Source organism: Rhinichthys klamathensis, unplaced genomic scaffold (genome assembly GCF_029890125.1).
Source record: "Rhinichthys klamathensis goyatoka isolate OS25496 unplaced genomic scaffold, OSU_Roscu_1.1 h1tg000272l_1, whole genome shotgun sequence".
Taxonomy (NCBI): domain Eukaryota; kingdom Metazoa; phylum Chordata; class Actinopteri; order Cypriniformes; family Leuciscidae; genus Rhinichthys; species Rhinichthys klamathensis.
This window is the reverse complement of record NW_026606792.1, coordinates 1,515,001-1,532,500: the sequence shown is the minus strand read 5'-3', so window position 1 is coordinate 1,532,500 and position 17,500 is coordinate 1,515,001. Positions and strand designations below refer to the sequence as shown.

At 45.6% G+C, this 17,500-nt stretch overlaps 14 non-coding genes across 14 annotated transcripts; all 14 read right to left on the bottom strand.

The window, feature by feature from the left end:
- Positions 1 to 1,134: 1,134 nt before the first annotated feature.
- On the bottom strand, positions 1,135 to 1,207 carry trnar-ucu (transfer RNA arginine (anticodon UCU)). The gene has a single exon. It is a non-coding gene; the product is annotated as a tRNA-Arg (tRNA).
- A 756-nt stretch (positions 1,208 to 1,963) lies between these two features.
- Positions 1,964 to 2,036, bottom strand: trnar-ccu (transfer RNA arginine (anticodon CCU)). The gene has a single exon. It is a non-coding gene; the product is annotated as a tRNA-Arg (tRNA).
- A 1,570-nt stretch (positions 2,037 to 3,606) lies between these two features.
- On the bottom strand, positions 3,607 to 3,679 carry trnar-ccu (transfer RNA arginine (anticodon CCU)). Its single transcript has one exon. It is a non-coding gene; the product is annotated as a tRNA-Arg (tRNA).
- Positions 3,680 to 7,657: 3,978 nt separating this feature from the next.
- On the bottom strand, positions 7,658 to 7,730 carry trnar-ccu (transfer RNA arginine (anticodon CCU)). The gene has a single exon. It is a non-coding gene; the product is annotated as a tRNA-Arg (tRNA).
- A 2,659-nt stretch (positions 7,731 to 10,389) lies between these two features.
- On the bottom strand, positions 10,390 to 10,462 carry trnar-ccu (transfer RNA arginine (anticodon CCU)). Its single transcript has one exon. It is a non-coding gene; the product is annotated as a tRNA-Arg (tRNA).
- Positions 10,463 to 11,089: 627 nt separating this feature from the next.
- trnar-ccu (transfer RNA arginine (anticodon CCU)) lies at positions 11,090 to 11,162 on the bottom strand. The gene has a single exon. It is a non-coding gene; the product is annotated as a tRNA-Arg (tRNA).
- Positions 11,163 to 11,918: 756 nt separating this feature from the next.
- On the bottom strand, positions 11,919 to 11,991 carry trnar-ccu (transfer RNA arginine (anticodon CCU)). Its single transcript has one exon. It is a non-coding gene; the product is annotated as a tRNA-Arg (tRNA).
- Positions 11,992 to 12,618: 627 nt separating this feature from the next.
- On the bottom strand, positions 12,619 to 12,691 carry trnar-ccu (transfer RNA arginine (anticodon CCU)). Its single transcript has one exon. It is a non-coding gene; the product is annotated as a tRNA-Arg (tRNA).
- Positions 12,692 to 13,447: 756 nt separating this feature from the next.
- trnar-ccu (transfer RNA arginine (anticodon CCU)) lies at positions 13,448 to 13,520 on the bottom strand. Its single transcript has one exon. It is a non-coding gene; the product is annotated as a tRNA-Arg (tRNA).
- Positions 13,521 to 14,147: 627 nt separating this feature from the next.
- On the bottom strand, positions 14,148 to 14,220 carry trnar-ccu (transfer RNA arginine (anticodon CCU)). The gene has a single exon. It is a non-coding gene; the product is annotated as a tRNA-Arg (tRNA).
- Positions 14,221 to 14,847: 627 nt separating this feature from the next.
- Positions 14,848 to 14,920, bottom strand: trnar-ccu (transfer RNA arginine (anticodon CCU)). The gene has a single exon. It is a non-coding gene; the product is annotated as a tRNA-Arg (tRNA).
- Positions 14,921 to 15,676: 756 nt separating this feature from the next.
- trnar-ccu (transfer RNA arginine (anticodon CCU)) lies at positions 15,677 to 15,749 on the bottom strand. The gene has a single exon. It is a non-coding gene; the product is annotated as a tRNA-Arg (tRNA).
- A 628-nt stretch (positions 15,750 to 16,377) lies between these two features.
- Positions 16,378 to 16,450, bottom strand: trnar-ccu (transfer RNA arginine (anticodon CCU)). Its single transcript has one exon. It is a non-coding gene; the product is annotated as a tRNA-Arg (tRNA).
- Positions 16,451 to 17,206: 756 nt separating this feature from the next.
- Positions 17,207 to 17,279, bottom strand: trnar-ccu (transfer RNA arginine (anticodon CCU)). Its single transcript has one exon. It is a non-coding gene; the product is annotated as a tRNA-Arg (tRNA).
- Between the last annotated feature and the right edge of the window lie 221 nt (positions 17,280 to 17,500).

The window sequence follows — 17,500 nt, the reverse complement described above, 5'->3', positions numbered from 1 at the left end:
GGCTTAGTCAATGAGGCGTTTTTAAAAGGGCATACACACACAAACACACAGATTTTCTGAATGAACAAGCGAGATGTGGAAGTTGCTCTTTATTGGGATAAAACATGGACATAAGTGAAGATGCCTTAGCAGAGGATGGTTTCGATCCATCGACCTCTGGGTTAGATCAGGTGAAAACAAGCAAGGATTTTAGCACAGAGATGTGACAGCTTTTCTTCAAGCAGGAACAGAGTATGTTTATAAGTAAAGCTGTCTTAGCAGAGGATGGTTTCGATCCATCGACCTCTGGGTTATGGGCCCAGCACGCTTCCGCTGCGCCACTCTGCTCGCCGTAGAAGAACTCCCATTCACAGGTGTTTTCAAAAGGACTTGCGTTTAGGCACACATGAAGTGCACACGAAGTGCACACGAAGTGCACACGAAGTGCCTCTGTCATAAATGAGATCAGGTGAAAACAACAAAGGGTTTTAGCACAGAGATGTGACAGCTTTTCTTCAAGTAGGAACAGAGTATGTTTATAAGTAAAGCTGTCTTAGCAGAGGATGGTTTCGATCCATCGACCTCTGGGTTATGGGCCCAGCACGCTTCCGCTGCGCCACTCTGCTCGCTGTCAAAGAACTACCATTCACAGGTGTTTTCAAAAGGACTTGCGTTTAAGCACACATGAAGTGCACACGAAGTGCCTCTGTCATAAATGAGATCAGGTGAAAACAACAAAGGGTTTTAGCACAGAGATGTGACAGCTTTTCTTCAAGTAGGTACAGAGAATATTTATAAGTAAAGCTGTCTTAGCAGAGGATGGTTTCGATCCATCGACCTCTGGGTTATGGGCCCAGCACGCTTCCGCTGCGCCACTCTGCTCGCCATAGAAGAACTCCCATTCACAGGTGTTTTCAAAAGGACCTGCGTTTAGGCACACATGAAGTGCACACGAAGTGCACACGAAGTGCCTATGTCATAAATGAGATCAGGTGAAAACAACAAAGGGTTTTAGCACAGAGATGTGACAGCTTTTCTTCAAGTAGGTACAGAGAATGTTTATAAGTAAAGTTGTCTTAGCAGAGGATGGTTTCGATCCATCGACCTCTGGGTTATGGGCCCAGCACGCTTCCGCTGCGCCACTCTGCTGTAAACCACCCCAGATGGGACTCGAACCCACAATCCCTGGCTTAGAAGGCCAGTGCCTTATCCATTAGGCCACTGGGGCTGTTAAAAACCTGTGCTCATGTGCCCACATTACTTTGGCTTCAGTGACAACAACAGCATTGGTATTTAAACAAGGCCAGCACACAAAGTAATCCGGATGAACGACTACTTCAATAGGCCACTGGGGCATGAATCGCTTGCCCTACTAATTTTCAATCTCATTCAGGTGGCTTAGTCAATGAGGCGTTTTTAAAAGGGCATACACACACAAACACACAGATTTTCAGAATGAACAAGCGAGATGTGGAAGTTGCTCTTTATTAGGATAAAACATGGACATAAGTGAAGATGCCTTAGCAGAGGATGGTTTCGATCCATCGACCTCTGGGTTAGATCAGGTGAAAACAAGAAAGGGTTTTAGCACAGAGATGTGACAGCTTTTCTTCATGTAGGAACAGAGTATGTTTATAAGTAAAGCTGTCTCAGCAGAGGATGGTTTCGATCCATCGCCCTCTGGGTTATGGGCCCAGCACGCTTCCGCTGCGCCACTCTGCTCACCGTAGAAGAACTCCCATTCACAGGTGTTTTCAAAAGGACTTGCATTTAGGCACACATGAAGTGCACACGAAGTGCCTCGGTCAGAAATGAGATCAGGTGAAAACAACAAAGGGTTTTAGCACAGAGATGTGACAGCTTTTCTTCAAGTAGGTACAGAGAATGATTATAAGTAAAGCTGTCTTAGCAGAGGATGGTTTCGATCCATCGACCTCTGGGTTATGGGCCCAGCACGCTTCCGCTGCGCCACTCTGCTGTAAACCACCCCAGATGGGACTCGAACCCACAATCCCTGGCTTAGGAGGCCAGTGCCTTATCCATTAGGCCACTGGGGCTGTTAAAAACCTGTGCTCATGTGCCCACATTACTTTGGCTTCAGTGACAACAACAGCATTGCTATTTAAACAAGGCCAGCACACAAAGTAATCCGGATGAACGACTACTTCAATAGGCCACTGGGGCATGAATCGCTTGCCCTACTAATTGTCAATCTCATTCAGGTGGCTTAGTCAATGAGGCGTTTTTAAAAGGGCATACACAAACACACAGATTTTCTAAATGAACAAGCGAGATGTGGAAGTTGCTCTTTATTGGGATAAAACATGGACATAAGTGAAGATGCCTTAGCAGAGGATGGTTTCGATCCATCGACCTCTGGGTTAGATCAGGTGAAAACAAGAAAGGGTTTTAGCACAGAGATGTGACAGCTTTTCTTCAAGAAGGAACAGAGTATGTTTATAAGTAAAGCTGTCTTAGCAGAGGACGGTTTCGATCCATCAACCTCTGGGTTATGGGCCCAGCACGCTTCCGCTGCGCCACTCTGCTCGCCGTAGAAGAACTCCCATTCACAGGTGTTTTCAAAAGGACTTGCATTTAGGCACACATGAAGTGCACACGAAGTGCCTCTGTCATAAATGAGATCAGGTGAAAACAACAAAGGGTTTTAGCACAGAGATGTGACAGCTTTTCTTCAAGTAGGTACAGAGAATGTTTATAAGTAAAGCTGTCTTAGCAGAGGATGGTTTCGATCCATCGACCTCTGGGTTATGGGCCAAGCACGCTTCCGCTGCGCCACTCTGCTGTAAACCACCCCAGATGGGACTTCCCTGGCTTAGGAGGCCAGTGCCTTATCCATTAGGCCACTGGGGCTGTTAAAAACCTGTGCTCATGTGCCCACATTACTTTGGCTTCAGTGACAACAACAGCATTGGTATTTAAACAAGGCCAGCACACAAAGTAATCCGGATGAACGACTACTTCAATAGGCCACTGGGGCATGAATCGCTTGCCCTACTAATTGTCAATCTCATTTAGGTGGCTTAGTCAATGAGGCGTTTTTAAAAGGGCATACACACACAAACACACAGATTTTCTGAATGAACAAGCGAGATGTGGAAGTTGCTCTTTATTGGGATAAAACATGGACATAAGTGAAGATGCCTTAGCAGAGGATGGTTTCGATCCATCGACCTCTGGGTTAGATCAGGTGAAAACAAGAAAAGGTTTTAGCAAAGAGATGAGACAGCTTTTCTTCAAGTAGGAACAGAGTATGTTTATAAGTAAAGCTGTCTTAGCAGAGGATGGTTTCGATCCATCGACCTCTGGGTTATGGGCCCAGCACGCTTCCGCTGCGCCACTCTGCTCGCCGTAGAAGAACTCCCATTCACAGGTGTTTTCAAAAGGACTTGCGTTTAGGCACACATGAAGTGCACACGAAGTGCCTCTGTCATAAATGAGATCAGGCGAAAACAACAAAGGGTTTTAGCACAGAGATGTGACAGCTTTTCTTCAAGTAGGTACAGAGAATGTTTATAAGAAAAGCTGTCTTAGCAGAAGATGGTTTTGATCCATCGACCTCTGGGTTATGGGCCCAGCACGCTTCCGCTGCGCCACTCTGCTGTAAACCACCCCAGATGGGACTCAAACCCACAATCCCTGGCTTAGGAGGCCAGTGCCTTATCCATTGGGCCACTGGGGCTGTTAAAAACCTGTGCTCATGTGCCCACATTACTTTGGCTTCAGTGACAACAACAGCATTGGCATTTAAACAAGGGCAGCACACAAAGTAATCCGGATGAACGACTACTTCAATAGGCCACTGGGGCATGAATCGCTTGCCCTACTAATTGTCAATCTCATTCAGGTGGCTTAGTCAATGAGGCGTTTTTAAAACGGCATACACACACAAACACACAGATTTTCTGAATGAACAAGTGAGATGTGGAAGTTGCTCTTTATTGGGATAAAACATGGACATAAGTGAAGATGCCTTAGCAGAGGATGGTTTTGATCCATCGACCTCTGGGTTAGATCAGGTGAAAACAAGAAAGGGTTTTAGCACAGAGATGTGACAGCTTTTCTTCAAGTAGGAACAGAGTATGTTTATAAGTAAAGCTGTCTTAGCAGAGGATGGTTTCGATCCATCGACCTCTGGGTTATGGGCCCAGCACGCTTCCGCTGCGCCACTCTGCTCGCCGTAGAAGAACTCCCATTCACAGGTGTTTTCAAAAGGACTTGCATTTAGGCACAAATGAAGTGCACACGAAGTGCCTCTGTCATAAATGAGATCAGGTGAAAACAACAAAGGGTTTTAGCACAGAGATGTGACAGCTTTTCTTCAAGTAGGTACAGAGAATGTTTATAAGTAAAGCTGTCTTAGCAGAGGATGGTTTCGATCCATCGACCTCTGGGTTATGGGCCCAGCACGCTTCCGCTGCGCCACTCTGCTCGCCATAGAAGAACTCCCATTCACAGGTGTTTTCAAAAGGACTTGCGTTTAGGCACACATGAAGTGCACACGAAGTGCCTCTGTCAGAAATGAGATCAGGTGAAAACAACAAAGGGTTTTAGCACAGAGATGTGACAGCTTTTCTTCAAGTAGGTACAGAGAATGTTTATAAGTAAAGCTGTCTTAGCAGAGGATGGTTTCGATCCATCGACCTCTGGGTTATGGGCCAAGCACGCTTCCGCTGCGCCACTCTGCTGTAAAACACCCCAGATGGGACTTCCCTGGCTTAGGAGGCCAGTGCCTTATCCATTAGGCCACTGGGGCTGTTAAAAACCTGTGCTCATGTGCCCACATTACTTTGGCTTCAGTGACAACAACAGCATTGGTATTTAAACAAGGCCAGCACACAAAGTAATCCGGATGAACGACTACTTCAATAGGCCACTGGGGCATGAATCGCTTGCCCTACTAATTGTCAATCTCATTCAGGTGGCTTAGTCAATGAGGCGTTTTTAAAAGGGCATACACACACAAACACACAGATTTTCTGAATGAACAAGCGAGATGTGGAAGTTGCTCTTTATTGGGATAAAACATGGACATAAGTGAAGATGCCTTAGCAGAGGATGGTTTCGATCCATCGACCTCTGGGTTAGATCAGGTGAAAACAAAAAAGGGTTTTAGCAAAGAGATGTGACAGCTTTTCTTCAAGTAGGAACAGAGTATGTTTATAAGTAAAGCTGTCTTAGCAGAGGATGGTTTCGATCCATCGACCTCTGGGTTATGGGCTTAGCACGCTTCCGCTGCGCCACTCTGCTCACCGTAGAAGAACTCCCATTCACAGGTGTTTTCAAAAGGACTTGCGTTTAGGCACACATGAAGTGCACACGAAGTGCCTCTGTCATAAATGAGATCAGGCGAAAACAACAAAGGGTTTTAGCACAGAGATGTGACAGCTTTTCTTCAAGTAGGTACAGAGAATGTTTATAAGTAAAGCTGTCTTAGCAGAGGATGGTTTCGATCCATCGACCTCTGGGTTATGGGCCCAGCACGCTTCCGCTGCGCCACTCTGCTCGCCATAGAAGAGCTCCCATTCACAGGTGTTTTCAAAAGGACTTGCGTTTAGGCACACATGAAGTGCACACGAAGTGCCTCTGTCATAAATGAGATCAGGTGAAAACAACAAAGGGTTTTAGCACAGAGATGTGACAGCTTTTCTTCAAGTAGGTACAGAGAATGTTTATAAGTAAAGCTGTCTTAGCAGAGGATGGTTTCGATCCATCGACCTCTGGGTTATGGGCCAAGCACGCTTCCGCTGCGCCACTCTGCTGTAAACCACCCCAGATGGGACTTCCCTGGCTTAGGAGGCCAGTGCCTTATCCATTAGGCCACTGGGGCTGTTAAAAACCTGTGCTCATGTGCCCACATTACTTTGGCTTCAGTGACAACAACAGCATTGGTATTTAAACAAGGCCAGCACACAAAGTAATCCGGATGAACGACTACTTCAATAGGCCACTGGGGCATGAATCGCTTGCCCTACTAATTGTCAATCTCATTCAGGTGGCTTAGTCAATGAGGCGTTTTTAAAAGGGCATACACACACAAACACACAGATTTTCTGAATGAACAAGCGAGATGTGGAAGTTGCTCTTTATTGGGATAAAACATGGACATAAGTGAAGATGCCTTAGCAGAGGATGGTTTCGATCCATCGACCTCTGGGTTAGATCAGGTGAAAACAAGAAAGGGTTTTAGCAAAGAGATGTGACAGCTTTTCTTCAAGTAGGAACAGAGTATGTTTATAAGTAAAGCTGTCTTAGCAGAGGATGGTTTCGATCCATCGACCTCTGGGTTATGGGCCCAGCACGCTTCCGCTGCGCCACTCTGCTTGCCGTAGAAGAACTCCCATTCACAGGTGTTTTCAAAAGGACTTGCGTTTAGGCACACATGAAGTGCACACGAAGTGCCTCTGTCATAAATGAGATCAGGTGAAAACAACAAAGGGTTTTAGCACAGAGATGTGACAGCTTTTCTTCAAGTAGGTACAGAGAATGTTTATAAGTAAAGCTGTCTTAGCAGAGGATGGTTTCGATCCATCGACCTCTGGGTTATGGGCCCAGCACGCTTCCGCTGCGCCACTCTGCTCGCCATAGAAGAACTCCCATTCACAGGTGTTTTCAAAAGGACTTGCGTTTAGGCACACATGAAGTGCACACGAAGTGCCTCTGTCATAAATGAGATCAGGTGAAAACAACAAAGGGTTTTAGCACAGAGATGTGACAGCTTTTCTTCAAGTAGGTACAGAGAATGTTTATAAGTAAAGCTGTCTTAGCAGAGGATGGTTTCGATCCATCGACCTCTGGGTTATGGGCCAAGCACGCTTCCGCTGCGCCACTCTGCTGTAAACCACCCCAGATGGGACTTCCCTGGCTTAGGAGGCCAGTGCCTTATCCATTAGGCCACTGGGGCTGTTAAAAACCTGTGCTCATGTGCCCACATTACTTTGGCTTCAGTGACAACAACAGCATTGGTATTTAAACAAGGCCAGCACACAAAGTAATCCGGATGAACGACTACTTCAATAGGCCACTGGGGCATGAATCGCTTGCCCTACTAATTGTCAATCTCATTCAGGTGGCTTAGTCAATGAGGCGTTTTTAAAAGGGCATACACACACAAACACACAGATTTTCTGAATGAACAAGCGAGATGTGGAAGTTGCTCTTTATTGGGATAAAACATGGACATAAGTGAAGATGCCTTAGCAGAGGATGGTTTCGATCCATCGACCTCTGGGTTAGATCAGGTGAAAACAAGAAAAGGTTTTAGCAAAGAGATGAGACAGCTTTTCTTCAAGTAGGAACAGAGTATGTTTATAAGTAAAGCTGTCTTAGCAGAGGATGGTTTCGATCCATCGACCTCTGGGTTATGGGCCCAGCACGCTTCCGCTGCGCCACTCTGCTCGCCGTAGAAGAACTCCCATTCACAGGTGTTTTCAAAAGGACTTGCGTTTAGGCACACATGAAGTGCACACGAAGTGCCTCTGTCATAAATGAGATCAGGCGAAAACAACAAAGGGTTTTAGCACAGAGATGTGACAGCTTTTCTTCAAGTAGGTACAGAGAATGTTTATAAGAAAAGCTGTCTTAGCAGAAGATGGTTTTGATCCATCGACCTCTGGGTTATGGGCCCAGCACGCTTCCGCTGCGCCACTCTGCTGTAAACCACCCCAGATGGGATTCAAACCCACAATCCCTGGCTTAGGAGGCCAGTGCCTTATCCATTGGGCCACTGGGGCTGTTAAAAACCTGTGCTCATGTGCCCACATTACTTTGGCTTCAGTGACAACAACAGCATTGGCATTTAAACAAGGGCAGCACACAAAGTAATCCGGATGAACGACTACTTCAATAGGCCACTGGGGCATGAATCGCTTGCCCTACTAATTGTCAATCTCATTCAGGTGGCTTAGTCAATGAGGCGTTTTTAAAACGGCATACACACACAAACACACAGATTTTCTGAATGAACAAGTGAGATGTGGAAGTTGCTCTTTATTGGGATAAAACATGGACATAAGTGAAGATGCCTTAGCAGAGGATGGTTTTGATCCATCGACCTCTGGGTTAGATCAGGTGAAAACAAGAAAGGGTTTTAGCACAGAGATGTGACAGCTTTTCTTCAAGTAGGAACAGAGTATGTTTATAAGTAAAGCTGTCTTAGCAGAGGATGGTTTCGATCCATCGACCTCTGGGTTATGGGCCCAGCACGCTTCCGCTGCGCCACTCTGCTCGCCGTAGAAGAACTCCCATTCACAGGTGTTTTCAAAAGGACTTGCATTTAGGCACAAATGAAGTGCACACGAAGTGCCTCTGTCATAAATGAGATCAGGTGAAAACAACAAAGGGTTTTAGCACAGAGATGTGACAGCTTTTCTTCAAGTAGGTACAGAGAATGTTTATAAGTAAAGCTGTCTTAGCAGAGGATGGTTTCGATCCATCGACCTCTGGGTTATGGGCCCAGCACGCTTCCGCTGCGCCACTCTGCTCGCCATAGAAGAACTCCCATTCACAGGTGTTTTCAAAAGGACTTGCGTTTAGGCACACATGAAGTGCACACGAAGTGCCTCTGTCAGAAATGAGATCAGGTGAAAACAACAAAGGGTTTTAGCACAGAGATGTGACAGCTTTTCTTCAAGTAGGTACAGAGAATGTTTATAAGTAAAGCTGTCTTAGCAGAGGATGGTTTCGATCCATCGACCTCTGGGTTATGGGCCAAGCACGCTTCCGCTGCGCCACTCTGCTGTAAAACACCCCAGATGGGACTTCCCTGGCTTAGGAGGCCAGTGCCTTATCCATTAGGCCACTGGGGCTGTTAAAAACCTGTGCTCATGTGCCCACATTACTTTGGCTTCAGTGACAATAACAGCATTGGTATTTAAACAAGGCCAGCACACAAAGTAATCCGGATGAACGACTACTTCAATAGGCCACTGGGGCATGAATCGCTTGCCCTACTAATTGTCAATCTCATTCAGGTGGCTTAGTCAATGAGGCGTTTTTAAAAGGGCATACACACACAAACACACAGATTTTCTGAATGAACAAGCGAGATGTGGAAGTTGCTCTTTATTGGGATAAAACATGGACATAAGTGAAGATGCCTTAGCAGAGGATGGTTTCGATCCATCGACCTCTGGGTTAGATCAGGTGAAAACAAAAAAGGGTTTTAGCACAGAGATGTGACAGCTTTTCTTCAAGTAGGTACAGAGAATGTTTATAAGTAAAGCTGTCTTAGCAGAGGATGGTTTCGATCCATCGACCTCTGGGTTATGGGCCCAGCACGCTTCCGCTGCGCCACTCTGCTCGCCATAGAAGAGCTCCCATTCACAGGTGTTTTCAAAAGGACTTGCGTTTAGGCACACATGAAGTGCACACGAAGTGCACACGAAGTGCCTCTGTCATAAATGAGATCAGGTGAAAACAACAAAGGGTTTTAGCACAGAGATGTGACAGCTTTTCTTCAAGTAGGTACAGAGAATGTTTATAAGTAAAGCTGTCTTAGCAGAGGATGGTTTCGATCCATCGACCTCTGGGTTATGGGCCAAGCACGCTTCCGCTGCGCCACTCTGCTGTAAACCACCCCAGATGGGACTTCCCTGGCTTAGGAGGCCAGTGCCTTATCCATTAGGCCACTGGGGCTGTTAAAAACCTGTGCTCATGTGCCCACATTACTTTGGCTTCAGTGACAACAACAGCATTGGTATTTAAACAAGGCCAGCACACAAAGTAATCCGGATGAACGACTACTTCAATAGGCCACTGGGGCATGAATCGCTTGCCCTACTAATTGTCAATCTCATTCAGGTGGCTTAGTCAATGAGGCGTTTTTAAAAGGGCATACACACACAAACACACAGATTTTCTGAATGAACAAGCGAGATGTGGAAGTTGCTCTTTATTGGGATAAAACATGGACATAAGTGAAGATGCCTTAGCAGAGGATGGTTTCGATCCATCGACCTCTGGGTTAGATCAGGTGAAAACAAGAAAGGGTTTTAGCAAAGAGATGTGACAGCTTTTCTTCAAGTAGGAACAGAGTATGTTTATAAGTAAAGCTGTCTTAGCAGAGGATGGTTTCGATCCATCGACCTCTGGGTTATGGGCCCAGCACGCTTCCGCTGCGCCACTCTGCTTGCCGTAGAAGAACTCCCATTCACAGGTGTTTTCAAAAGGACTTGCGTTTAGGCACACATGAAGTGCACACGAAGTGCCTCTGTCATAAATGAGATCAGGTGAAAACAACAAAGGGTTTTAGCACAGAGATGTGACAGCTTTTCTTCAAGTAGGTACAGAGAATGTTTATAAGTAAAGCTGTCTTAGCAGAGGATGGTTTCGATCCATCGACCTCTGGGTTATGGGCCCAGCACGCTTCCGCTGCGCCACTCTGCTGTAAACCACCCCAGATGGGACTCGAACCCACAATCCCTGGCTTAGGAGGCCAGTGCCTTATCCATTAGGCCACTGGGGCTGTTAAAAACCTGTGCTCATGTGCCCACATTACTTTGGCTTCAGTGACAACAACAGCATTGGTATTTAAGGCGAGACACGGCAGGCAAAAACATCGATTTTTCATGCAGTGATCAGTTTTGAGATTTTGGGCTAGTTTACTCCTTGAATATGTGTTCTTTCAATCTGCTATAAAGAAAACGTTGAAAATATACATTAAGATGTTTATTTTATTACATTTTGTTTACTTGCGACAGTAAGTTTCTCCCGAATTTACCAAGAAGTTCGCATTCCAGCGCGACATGCCGCGCTCCGTCTGTTTACTGAAGTATGTCATGAGCGGTATCGCTGTAAAGCTCTGAGTCTCCTGCACAACCTTATGTAACCCAAATATGGGCATTTCCTTTCTATCAGTAACCAATCGTGAATGTCCAAAGGGTGATTTAAAGAAATGACGAAATCTCATTGGCCACTGCTGGTTTCTGCTAACGTGATTCGCTCAGACGCATCACGTGGTGTACTCTACTTTTCTTCAAGTAGGTACAGAGAATGTTTATAAGAAAAGCTGTCTTAGCAGAAGATGGTTTTGATCCATCGACCTCTGGGTTATGGGCCCAGCACGCTTCCGCTGCGCCACTCTGCTGTAAACCACCCCAGATGGGACTCAAACCCACAATCCCTGGCTTAGGAGGCCAGTGCCTTATCCATTGGGCCACTGGGGCTGTTAAAAACCTGTGCTCATGTGCCCACATTACTTTGGCTTCAGTGACAACAACAGCATTGGCATTTAAACAAGGGCAGCACACAAAGTAATCCGGATGAACGACTACTTCAATAGGCCACTGGGGCATGAATCGCTTGCCCTACTAATTGTCAATCTCATTCAGGTGGCTTAGTCAATGAGGCGTTTTTAAAAGGGCATACACACACAAACACACAGATTGTCTGAATGAACAAGCGAGATGTGGAAGTTGCTCTTTATTGGGATAAAACATGGACATAAGTGAAGATGCCTTAGCAGAGGATGGTTTCGATCCATCGACCTCTGGGTTAGATCAGGTGAAAACAAGAAAGGGTTTTAGCAAAGAGATGTGACAGCTTTTCTTCAAGTAGGAACAGAGTATGTTTATAAGTAAAGCTGTCTTAGCAGAGGATGGTTTCGATCCATCGACCTCTGGGTTATGGGCCCAGCACGCTTCCGCTGCGCCACTCTGCTTGCCGTAGAAGAACTCCCATTCACAGGTGTTTTCAAAAGGACTTGCGTTTAGGCACACATGAAGTGCACACGAAGTGCCTCTGTCATAAATGAGATCAGGTGAAAACAACAAAGGGTTTTAGCACAGAGATGTGACAGCTTTTCTTCAAGTAGGTACAGAGAATGTTTATAAGTAAAGCTGTCTTAGCAGAGGATGGTTTCGATCCATCGACCTCTGGGTTATGGGCCCAGCACGCTTCCGCTGCGCCACTCTGCTGTAAACCACCCCAGATGGGACTCGAACCCACAATCCCTGGCTTAGGAGGCCAGTGCCTTATCCATTAGGCCACTGGGGCTGTTAAAAACCTGTGCTCATGTGCCCACATTACTTTGGCTTCAGTGACAACAACAGCATTGGTATTTAAGGCGAGACACGGCAGGCAAAAACATCGATTTTTCATGCAGTGATCAGTTTTGAGATTTTGGGCTAGTTTACTCCTTGAATATGTGTTCTTTCAATCTGCTATAAAGAAAACGTTGAAAATATACATTAAGATGTTTATTTTATTACATTTTGTTTACTTGCGACAGTAAGTTTCTCCCGAATTTACCAAGAAGTTCGCATTCCAGCGCGACATGCCGCGCTCCGTCTGTTTACTGAAGTATGTCATGAGCGGTATCGCTGTAAAGCTCTGAGTCTCCTGCACAACCTTATGTAACCCAAATATGGGCATTTCCTTTCTATCAGTAACCAATCGTGAATGTCCAAAGGGTGATTTAAAGAAATGACGAAATCTCATTGGCCACTGCTGGTTTCTGCTAACGTGATTCGCTCAGACGCATCACGTGGTGTACTCTACTTTTCTTCAAGTAGGTACAGAGAATGTTTATAAGAAAAGCTGTCTTAGCAGAAGATGGTTTTGATCCATCGACCTCTGGGTTATGGGCCCAGCACGCTTCCGCTGCGCCACTCTGCTGTAAACCACCCCAGATGGGACTCAAACCCACAATCCCTGGCTTAGGAGGCCAGTGCCTTATCCATTGGGCCACTGGGGCTGTTAAAAACCTGTGCTCATGTGCCCACATTACTTTGGCTTCAGTGACAACAACAGCATTGGCATTTAAACAAGGGCAGCACACAAAGTAATCCGGATGAACGACTACTTCAATAGGCCACTGGGGCATGAATCGCTTGCCCTACTAATTGTCAATCTCATTCAGGTGGCTTAGTCAATGAGGCGTTTTTAAAACGGCATACACACACAAACACACAGATTTTCTGAATGAACAAGTGAGATGTGGAAGTTGCTCTTTATTGGGATAAAACATGGACATAAGTGAAGATGCCTTAGCAGAGGATGGTTTTGATCCATCGACCTCTGGGTTAGATCAGGTGAAAACAAGAAAGGGTTTTAGCACAGAGATGTGACAGCTTTTCTTCAAGTAGGAACAGAGTATGTTTATAAGTAAAGCTGTCTTAGCAGAGGATGGTTTCGATCCATCGACCTCTGGGTTATGGGCCCAGCACGCTTCCGCTGCGCCACTCTGCTTGCCCTAGAAGAACTCCCATTCACAGGTGTTTTCAAAAGGACTTGCGTTTAGGCACACATGAAGTGCACACGAAGTGCCTCTGTCATAAATGAGATCAGGTGAAAACAACAAAGGGTTTTAGCACAGAGATGTGACAGCTTTTCTTCAAGTAGGTACAGAGAATGTTTATAAGTAAAGCTGTCTTAGCAGAGGATGGTTTCGATCCATCGACCTCTGGGTTATGGGCCCAGCACGCTTCCGCTGCGCCACTCTGCTGTAAACCACCCCAGATGGGACTCGAACCCACAATCCCTGGCTTAGGAGGCCAGTGCCTTATCCATTAGGCCACTGGGGCTGTTAAAAACCTGTGCTCATGTGCCCACATTACTTTGGCTTCAGTGACAACAACAGCATTGGTATTTAAGGCGAGACACGGCAGGCAAAAACATCGATTTTTCATGCAGTGATCAGTTTTGAGATTTTGGGCTAGTTTACTCCTTGAATATGTGTTCTTTCAATCTGCTATAAAGAAAACGTTGAAAATATACATTAAGATGTTTATTTTATTACATTTTGTTTACTTGCGACAGTAAGTTTCTCCCGAATTTACCAAGAAGTTCGCATTCCAGCGCGACATGCCGCGCTCCGTCTGTTTACTGAAGTATGTCATGAGCGGTATCGCTGTAAAGCTCTGAGTCTCCTGCACAACCTTATGTAACCCAAATATGGGCATTTCCTTTCTATCAGTAACCAATCGTGAATGTCCAAAGGGTGATTTAAAGAAATGACGAAATCTCATTGGCCACTGCTGGTTTCTGCTAACGTGATTCGCTCAGACGCATCACGTGGTGTACTCTACTTTTCTTCAAGTAGGTACAGAGAATGTTTATAAGAAAAGCTGTCTTAGCAGAAGATGGTTTTGATCCATCGACCTCTGGGTTATGGGCCCAGCACGCTTCCGCTGCGCCACTCTGCTGTAAACCACCCCAGATGGGACTCAAACCCACAATCCCTGGCTTAGGAGGCCAGTGCCTTTTCCATTGGGCCACTGGGGCTGTTAAAAACCTGTGCTCATGTGCCCACATTACTTTGGCTTCAGTGACAACAACAGCATTGGTATTTAAGGCGAGACACGGCAGGCAAAAACATCGATTTTTCATGCAGTGATCAGTTTTGAGATTTTGGGCTAGTTTACTCCTTGAATATGTGTTCTTTCAATCTGCTATAAAGAAAACGTTGAAAATATACATTAAGATGTTTATTTTATTACATTTTGTTTACTTGCGACAGTAAGTTTCTCCCGAATTTACCAAGAAGTTCGCATTCCAGCGCGACATGCCGCGCTCCGTCTGTTTACTGAAGTATGTCATGAGCGGTATCGCTGTAAAGCTCTGAGTCTCCTGCACAACCTTATGTAACCCAAATATGGGCATTTCCTTTCTATCAGTAACCAATCGTGAATGTCCAAAGGGTGATTTAAAGAAATGACGAAATCTCATTGGCCACTGCTGGTTTCTGCTAACGTGATTCGCTCAGACGCATCACGTGGTGTACTCTACTTTTCTTCAAGTAGGTACAGAGAATGTTTATAAGAAAAGCTGTCTTAGCAGAAGATGGTTTTGATCCATCGACCTCTGGGTTATGGGCCCAGCACGCTTCCGCTGCGCCACTCTGCTGTAAACCACCCCAGATGGGACTCAAACCCACAATCCCTGGCTTAGGAGGCCAGTGCCTTATCCATTGGGCCACTGGGGCTGTTAAAAACCTGTGCTCATGTGCCCACATTACTTTGGCTTCAGTGACAACAACAGCATTGGCATTTAAACAAGGGCAGCACACAAAGTAATCCGGATGAACGACTACTTCAATAGGCCACTGGGGCATGAATCGCTTGCCCTACTAATTGTCAATCTCATTCAGGTGGCTTAGTCAATGAGGCGTTTTTAAAACGGCATACACACACAAACACACAGATTTTCTGAATGAACAAGTGAGATGTGGAAGTTGCTCTTTATTGGGATAAAACATGGACATAAGTGAAGATGCCTTAGCAGAGGATGGTTTTGATCCATCGACCTCTGGGTTAGATCAGGTGAAAACAAGAAAGGGTTTTAGCACAGAGATGTGACAGCTTTTCTTCAAGTAGGAACAGAGTATGTTTATAAGTAAAGCTGTCTTAGCAGAGGATGGTTTCGATCCATCGACCTCTGGGTTATGGGCCCAGCACGCTTCCGCTGCGCCACTCTGCTTGCCGTAGAAGAACTCCCATTCACAGGTGTTTTCAAAAGGACTTGCGTTTAGGCACACATGAAGTGCACACGAAGTGCCTCTGTCATAAATGAGATCAGGTGAAAACAACAAAGGGTTTTAGCACAGAGATGTGACAGCTTTTCTTCAAGTAGGTACAGAGAATGTTTATAAGTAAAGCTGTCTTAGCAGAGGATGGTTTCGATCCATCGACCTCTGGGTTATGGGCCCAGCACGCTTCCGCTGCGCCACTCTGCTGTAAACCACCCCAGATGGGACTCGAACCCACAATCCCTGGCTTAGGAGGCCAGTGCCTTATCCATTAGGCCACTGGGGCTGTTAAAACCCTGTGCTCATGTGCCCACATTACTTTGGCTTCAGTGACAACAACAGCATTGGTATTTAAGGCGAGACACGGCAGGCAAAAACATCGATTTTTCATGCAGTGATCAGTTTTGAGATTTTGGGCTAGTTTACTCCTTGAATATGTGTTCTTTCAATCTGCTATAAAGAAAACGTTGAAAATATACATTAAGATGTTTATTTTATTACATTTTGTTTACTTGCGACAGTAAGTTTCTCCCGAATTTACCAAGAAGTTCGCATTCCAGCGCGACATGCCGCGCTCCGTCTGTTTACTGAAGTATGTCATGAGCGGTATCGCTGTAAAAGCTCTGAGTCTCCTGCACAACCTTATGTAACCCAAATATGGGCATTTCCTTTCTATCAGTAACCAATCGTGAATGTCCAAAGGGTGATTTAAAGAAATGACGAAATCTCATTGGCCACTGCTGGTTTCTGCTAACGTGATTCGCTCAGACGCATCACGTGGTGTACTCTACTTTTCTTCAAGTAGGTACAGAGAATGTTTATAAGAAAAGCTGTCTTAGCAGAAGATGGTTTTGATCCATCGACCTCTGGGTTATGGGCCCAGCACGCTTCCGCTGCGCCACTCTGCTGTAAACCACCCCAGATGGGACTCAAACCCACAATCCCTGGCTTAGGAGGCCAGTGCCTTATCCATTGGGCCACTGGGGCTGTTAAAAACCTGTGCTCATGTGCCCACATTACTTTGGCTTCAGTGACAACAACAGCATTGGCATTTAAACAAGGGCAGCACACAAAGTAATCCGGATGAACGACTACTTCAATAGGCCACTGGGGCATGAATCGCTTGCCCTACTAATTGTCAATCTCATTCAGGTGGCTTAGTCAATGAGGCGTTTTTAAAACGGCATACACACACAAACACACAGATTTTCTGAATGAACAAGTGAGATGTGGAAGTTGCTCTTTATTGGGATAAAACATGGACATAAGTGAAGATGCCTTAGCAGAGGATGGTTTTGATCCATCGACCTCTGGGTTAGATCAGGTGAAAACAAGAAAGGGTTTTAGCACAGAGATGTGACAGCTTTTCTTCAAGTAGGAACAGAGTATGTTTATAAGTAAAGCTGTCTTAGCAGAGGATGGTTTCGATCCATCGACCTCTGGGTTATGGGCCCAGCACGCTTCCGCTGCGCCACTCTGCTCGCCGTAGAAGAACTCCCATTCACAGGTGTTTTCAAAAGGACTTGCATTTAGGCACAAATGAAGTGCACACGAAGTGCCTCTGTCATAAATGAGATCAGGTGAAAACAACAAAGGGTTTTAGCACAGAGATGTGACAGCTTTTCTTCAAGTAGGTACAGAGAATGTTTATAAGTAAAGCTGTCTTAGCAGAGGATGGTTTCGATCCATCGACCTCTGGGTTATGGGCCCAGCACGCTTCCGCTGCGCCACTCTGCTGTAAACCACCCCAGATGGGACTCGAACCCACAATCCCTGGCTTAGGAGGCCAGTGCCTTATCCATTAGGCCACTGGGGCTGTTAAAAACCTGTGCTCATGTGCCCACATTACTTTGGCTTCAGTGACAACAACAGCATTGGTATTTAAGGCGAGACACGGCAGGCAAAAACATAGATTTTTCATGCAGTGATCAGTTTTGAGATTTTGGGCTAGTTTACTCCTTGAATATGTGTTCTTTCAATCTGCTATAAAGAAAACGTTGAAAATATACATTAAGATGTTTATTTTATTACATTTTG